The 7,643-nt window shown below is 38.4% G+C and overlaps 1 long non-coding RNA gene across 1 annotated transcript; it reads left to right on the plus strand.

Annotated features, from left to right (window-relative positions):
* Positions 1-989: 989 nt before the first annotated feature.
* Positions 990-3,726, plus strand: LOC143818234 (uncharacterized). The gene is made up of 3 exons (XR_013224404.1): positions 990-1,069; positions 1,143-1,284; positions 3,644-3,726. It is a non-coding gene; the product is annotated as an uncharacterized LOC143818234 (long non-coding RNA).
* The last annotated feature ends 3,917 nt before the right edge of the window (positions 3,727-7,643 follow it).

A 7,643-nucleotide genomic window follows, 5' to 3' on the forward strand; every position in this document is an offset into this window, starting at 1 on the left:
AGGTTGTCCATTTTAGTTTTTAGTGACTCTTTGAAAGTATTGAATTCTTCCTCCTTCATGAGGCACTTAATTTCCAGTTCCACCTGTGTTATTTCAGAGTTAAGTCTTTTAGTTTCCTGTTGTAGATATTCTATATTCAAGAGAATAATGTCCAAACCATATTTGTTTGAAATCATACAAAACTTAGCACAAAACGATGCATCATTAGACATTAGATTTGGGCGGATATTGGAGCGGAGTCCTCTTGGTATTTTTTTGGCCTTAAAATATTCACTTAGAGTTATCAAATGTAATTGTACGGTCATAAATTTTCTAGTAACATTCTCATACTTGATTTTCAAATCATATAGCGATGGTGTACTAAGGAAAGCAGCATCCATTTCCATTCCACCCAAAATTCTATCTCCATCCTCACTGGTATAAGCAAAGACACCAGATTCAGGCAATTTATCCATAGCCCAAACTGAATTGTGAAAAAAACACAATAGAATGGAAAACGAAAAAGAAAAAACAAAAATAAAAATAAAAAATAAAAAATTCTGATGCAAATTTCCACAAAACATAGTATATGGTTCAAAATCGGAACAGTATCTTATATTACCAAATTGTAGTGCAGCGTCTTCCCAAACACTGTTGAAATGGTCTTGCATTCAGAATTTTTTATTTTTTATTTTTATTTTTGTTTTTTCTTTTTCAGCCAAAAAAATACCAAGAGGACTCCGCTCCAATATCCGCCCAAATCTAATGTCTAATGATGCATCGTTTTGTGCTAAGTTTTGTATGATCTCAAACAAATATGGTTTGGACATTATTCTCTTGAATATAGAATATCTACAACAGGAAACTAAAAGACTTAACTCTGAAATAACACAGGTGGAACTGGAAATTAAGTGCCTCATGAAGGAGGAAGAATTCAATACTTTCAAAGAGTCACTAAAAACTAAAATGGACAAACTGCATATTGAATTAGAAGATGTAAAATGTAGAAAGTGGAATCGAGATATGGATGACTATAGAGATGGAAACATCTATAACTGGCAAAGAGAAAATTCAGGAACCTGGAGAAAAGGTCAGTGGAACAATGGGGTTAATTTTATAAATTCCAATGTTGATAATATGCTATCTGACCACAATTTTTTCAGAAACGGACTTATTAAAAGAAAAAATGAAACCAACAGGAAAAGGGGAGGAAAAAAACACTGGAGACGGCAAAAAAGAGAAAAGAGGGAAAAACAAATCACCAGGACAGAAACAGATGTCAACAAGGAGCAAGGAACAAGTCTGGTAATAAATATCTCAGATAAAGCTCTGACTGAAAATCAGATGTCAGTATTGAATAAGGGATTATCGTTTGGTTTGAGCACTCATGTGAATTGGTTCCAATTGAACATTTATATGCAGCGTTTTTTTAGATCTATTAAGTTAAAGGAATGGTTTTCCGGCAAAGTCCAAATGGATAAAGTTCCTAATAGTGAATTTAATTGTAAACAGCTAGCATTGTCCAAAAAAAGTAATTTCACACCATCTGAAAACCCCCCTGTGATAGACGCATTCATATCCGCTGTTAATGATGATATAAAAATATTTAAAGGTAAATGTACAAAAAATTTTATGCACCCCAACATGTCTAAAAATGAAATGGAGGCTCTACATGAACTGGCACATGATGAAAATATAATCATCAAGAGTGCCGATAAAGGTGGTGCAGTAGTTGTAATGAATAAGGGGGACTATCTTCAGGAAATCCGGGGGCAGTTGGCTGACCCGGAGGTGTACGAGAGACTTTCTCATGATCCAAAATTTGATATTGCAAGGGACATTAAGATTATTCTAGATAATGCCCTTGAACTATGTATTATTGACCTGGATTTACATGAATATTTGACCATTGGGTGTCCAATCACCCCAGTTATATATACTTTGCCAAAGATACATAAGTCTCTCGTGCATCCTCCGGGTCGGCCCATTGTCTCTGGATGTGACTCCATTTTATCACATATTGGAGTTTTTCTTGATAGGATCCTGAACCCCATTGCCAGTCATGCGGAGTCCTTCGTTAAAGACACCACCGATTTTCTTGAAAAAATAGGTGGAATAGAAATAGTTGGAAATGTTATTTTAGCATCATTCGATGTAACATCACTATACACATCTATTCAACATAACAAAGGATTGAATGCTGTCAATAAAAAATTGCAGGCCACAGAATACTCTGACGAAGCAAGAAATTTTATAGTACAACTGTTAGAACTGGTATTAACCAGAAACAATTTTTTGTTTGGTGACACTTTTTATTTACAGTTGAGAGGCGTGGCCATGGGTGCCAACATGGCACCCGCGTACGCAAATATTGTCATGAGTGTTTTGGAGGAGGATGTCATCTATGTGTCCCACCACTACTGCTATGTAGCGGCGTGGTGGAGATACATAGATGACATCTTCCTAATCTGGACTGGTTCAGAGGATTCATTGGTGGAATTCCATGACTATTTAAACACAATAGACAACACTATTAAATTTACCCTGGTGCATTCGAACAATGAAATCCAATTTTTGGATGTCAATGTCAAAATTAAAAACAATCGACTTATCACCCAGTTATATACAAAGGTGACTGATAAAAATGACCTATTGCTCTTCAGTAGCCAACACCCAAGAAAAACTAAAGAATCCATCCCTTTTAGCCAACTAATTAGAACCAAGAGAATTGAGAGTGAAAAAGACTCGTTGGAAAAATCTATGGAGGGGACTCTTAGAAAATTTGTGGATAGGGGGTACCCAAAAAATTTATTGGAAGCACAAAAAAATAAAGCTGACTCTATTAAAAGGGAAGACCTTTTTCAGAAAAAATTTAAAAAGAAGGTTTCTGATCGTATACCATTGGTGACAGCCTTTTGTGAGGAAAGTAGTGGGATTTCAAATATCATACTGAAACATTGGAGTATGTTACATAAATGTTTACCACATGTACCAGAATTTTCAAAACCACCCTTGTTCTCGTACAGGCGAAACCGTACGATTGCCTCTAATTTAATAAAATCAGACATTGGTTCTTTCAAAAAATCCAATCAAACCACACTTTCTGGACAAAATAGAAGAGGTTGTTTCCCATGTCTTTCATGTGTTAATTGTACATTAATGTTAAAAGGATCCAGTTTTGTTCATCCTGTGACTCAGAAAAAATATGAGATACAACATTTTTTGACATGTGATTCAGAGTTTGTAGTTTACCTGTTGCAATGTCCTTGTTCCTTATGGTATGTCGGTGAGACAACATGTGATTTTAAAACACGGATCAATCAACACCGACATACCATAAGGAAAAAACGTATGGATCTACCAGTATCCAAACATTTTGTTGAAAAATCGCATACAGAAAAACAACTGCGTTTTCGCATCATAGATATAATTCCTGTACAGAGGAGAGGGGGTGATCGTATTCGATTACTCAAAAAAAGAGAATTGGAGTGGATCATGAAATTAAATACGTTAAAACCATATGGTCTTAATGTAGACTTCAAGATTAATCAGATTCTATAAAAGAATAGTGATAAGTTCAGCTATATCCTCATTGTTATGACAATCTTCCTGTAAAATTTTACATGGATTTTAACTTCTATTTCTTTTTTTCTTCTCTTTTCAGATGTCCCAGTTTGTGAAATTAATATTTTTTTGCAATTTATGATGTTGATTAATAGAACTTGATACACTGTGTGAAGAGATGCATTAAATAATATTTGAGATTACACTCATTGTTCGTTATTTATTATTTTTTTAAAAAACGTGGCTGTATACAATTGGTTATTTGGTGTGTATGCAGGATGTGATTGACATAATGGGGGATTTCCGCCTCCCATGTGTCTCTCTTTCCCTGTTTTGGTTTCTGACCCCTCATTTACCTATGGGGAGTTTTTGGGACTTTAACACACCATACATAGAGCTTATGCCTGAACCAATTATGTCCACTATAAATACTATGAAATAAATGAGTATAACCCTCCATTCATGGCTTTATAGCAATATTTGTCCTTTAATAAGTGACAAAAAAACTCAATCATTTTTTTAGTTTGTTATATTATGCATTCTCTCCTACATATTGCTATTGCTTATATTATAATGCTGCACAGATACAAGTTGTCAGGTTTTTTGTTTTTTTTTCTGCCTGTCTGAAGTCTGTATGGCCATATACCTTTTCCAAGATGGCGCTTATGACTTCAAAGCACCATTGCACAGGTGCGGAGCATAATGCTCTAGGTCCGGACTGCAGCTGCCATAGACATGTGCAGTTACAACAGGAGGACGCCGGAATCTCCAGCACCTGCTATATTATCTTTGTAAGTGCACGTTTTTTCTATTTTCACAAACATGGGACACCTGAGGATATTAAATTGCTTATTAATATATTTTTAAAGTTTACCACTGTGCACTATATGGCACTTTTTTATATATAATGTATATGATACAGATTTATCACAGTGGCACTGTTGCACTTTTTTGGTCAGATGACTATTGCTGATCTGATGTCCAAAATAACTTAATATGTTTAATTGTATACAATGAATGTTTTCTATATATACCCACCTTGTCTGTACTAACACTGCTTGAAAAAGGATAAAGATATCCGAAACGTCGCCACGCCGTTCAGGCATTAAAGCCCTTTTTTTTCTATTTTTTTTGTGCTGTCTTTCTTTTTTTCATCTATTACCAAAGACCATTTCAACAGTGGTTGGGAAGACGCTGCACTACAATTTGGTAATATAAGATGCTGTTCCGATTTTGAACTATATATATATATATATATATATATATATATATATATATATATATATATATATATACGCACACTGTTCGAGCGTGTATGCTCAGACAGTGTTTTCAGATTACGGAGGATTCCGATTTCTAATTCAGATCATCATCATGATCTGGCTACAAATCAAATCGTAATTTAAAATAACGATCAGCCTGAAAATCGTAATAAATTACAATCTTCAGTGATCGGATCGTCCAACACTAATTCCAAATATGCAGCATTGTACTGGCCATACCTGTCCTGGATGTTGCCCCGAAGTTCAGCATCGCCTGTCTGCAGCATGCACGGGCTGAACTGCCATCGCCGGCTGATTCCTCGGCTCTCGTAGTTCAGTCCTGCAGATCCGTGGACAGGTCAGGCTGAACTCCGGAGCTCAGGTGAGATATGCCAGGATTTGCAGAGGCGTTTTGCCTGCTGCTTGCAAGCACTTTTTAAGCACTTTGCAAGCGCTTTGGCAAAACGCTTCTGCAAATAGGGGACGTGGCCAAGCTCTGCTATGGCCTAAGCTGAGCGTATTTCCCGTGGTTTGCAGGCATTTTGCGGGAGGTTTCCCTCTTGCCTATTCCCTTGAATGGGCGAGTTAAGCACGGGATCCGCCGGAAAATAGCTTTCAAGCTATTTTCCGGTGGGGCATTTTCCGGCCCCGGCCGGAATCCGCCCGTAACCCGCACCATAGACATGAAAGGGCGGGTTTCAGGCAGGAAACACAGCATGGAATATGCCTGTAAATCCAGCTTGTCTGGATAAAGCCTGAGGCCTCGTGCCCACTGACGGAAGGGGATTGCGGAGCGGCATCTCCGCAGCGGCTGTAATTGTGGTAGCAATTGCAGATCCCACAGGAATCTATTTGTGCCTGCAATTGTGGCCACTATTGTGGTACCCTAATTCTGTATCAAAATCTTCACTTAACTCTATGGATTTAGGTGCAGGTTTTAGTGCAGGATTTCAGCCCCTTGTCTGAATGGCTGGAATTTTCTTTGTATAATGGCAGCATACATTGACATGCTGCACTGCATGTTTTTTTTTGTAAACAAAATTTTTTCATCAGCATGTGGATAGGATTTACACATTAATGCTGCATATGTCCCCAGCCTAATGGATCATTCAGTTATGCCTTAGGCCAAAAGCACGCTGGTGATTTTACTGGCGTTTTTTGCGTCCTGCACAATCCTCTCAATGAGACAGCATAGGCAGCGCGGACGTCACGAACGTCCACGCTGCCCACCCGACGACTAGCGCGCCCATCCGCCTGAATGGAACGCCCCATTCAGGCGGGCGGCCCGCCCAGTCATTCACTCAGACGTCCAGCCGCACGCCGCGTCTGGATGCGGCTGTCAACTAGACGGCCGTTCAGCATGGCAGCGATCGGCCGTGCTGAACGGCCATCTAGTTGAAGGGTCTAAAGGTACCCTAAAAATGTGACCTATTTCAAGTTGGGAAGTAATTTTAATTTTAAACAAAAATATATCATTTTTTACTGGGACAATATATGTTGTAAAAAACTATTGGTTGGCCCCTTCACACTACATTTTGCTTCAGTTTTTTTATTATGAAATCAGAAAATCTGGAGCAAAATGTGTTTTTAATGTGAGATATGAACAGAGACTTCTGACTAGGATAATTTTTTTTTGTGAATTTATCCCAAAATTCTCTGTCTGCTGCTTGTTACACTTTTTCTGTTATTTCCTCTACTAATACTTTCATTTTAAATTAGGAAATGGACACAGCCGTGTGTTGATATTTGGAACAAGAGACATTCTCCATTTACTGGCACAAAGTAAAGAGTGGTTTGCTGATGGCATGTTTTTCACTACACCAGCCTTGTTTAAGCAACTTTACACAATCCATGTAGTCCACAGCTGCCTTGTTGTTCCGCTAGTGTTCACCTTGCTGACAGACAAGAGCCGTTCTACATACCAGAGGTTGCTGCAAGAGCTGAAGAACTTGCAGCCTGGACTGCAGCCAGACAACCTGATGTTGGATTTTGAACTAGCTGCAATACAGGCATTTGAATGTGAATTCCCCAACCTTGTGAAGACTGGTTGCTTTTTCCACCTATCACAGTCGGTTTGGCGTAAAGTTCAAAATGAAGGACTCAAGATGCAATACCAAGGTGACCATGAACTTGCCCGTTGGATACGCATGATACCTGCCCTGGCCTTTCTACCACCACAGAATGTTGTGCAATCATTTGAAGAATTGGTGGATGATCCTGACTTTCCACAAGAAGCAATACCTATTGCCAACTATTTTGAAGACAGCTATATCGGTCGAATGAATCGCAGAGGACGTCAAGCACCTTTGTTTCCAGTTCAATTCTGGAATGTGTATGAACGAACATTGAATGATCAACAGCGAACAAATAATGATGTTGAAGGATGGCACCGTAGCTTTCGAGAAACGTGGTACTCTTTTCCAAAATATATACCGGTTCATTAACTGTCTGAAACATCAGCAAGAGCTCCATAGTTTTGAAATTATTCAGATAATAGCAGGAAATCCCATCACTGCAAGAAACAAAAAGTATGCTGCAATTTCAGCAAGGGTTAAACGTATCGTGCAAGATTTCAATAATACAAGCTTGATGGATTATCTGAGAGGCATTGCCTACAGCTTTGAATTTGACGGACCTAAGTGGAGACTTTTTTGTGGGTTGAGTGGAAGCTATTATACGCTGAGCACTTACTTTGGGGTTTCTATCTAAATCTCTGAGTGATGTGACAGATGAAACCCCTGATCCAATCACTATAATGAGGCAGCAGAGTTACTCTGAACTCCTTCTGGCCTCTGTTCAGCGGTGTCCTTCTTTTCAGAGGTGCACAAAACTGGCTGA

Source organism: Ranitomeya variabilis, chromosome 3 (genome assembly GCF_051348905.1).
Source record: "Ranitomeya variabilis isolate aRanVar5 chromosome 3, aRanVar5.hap1, whole genome shotgun sequence".
NCBI classification, from domain to species: Eukaryota; Metazoa; Chordata; class Amphibia; order Anura; family Dendrobatidae; genus Ranitomeya; species Ranitomeya variabilis.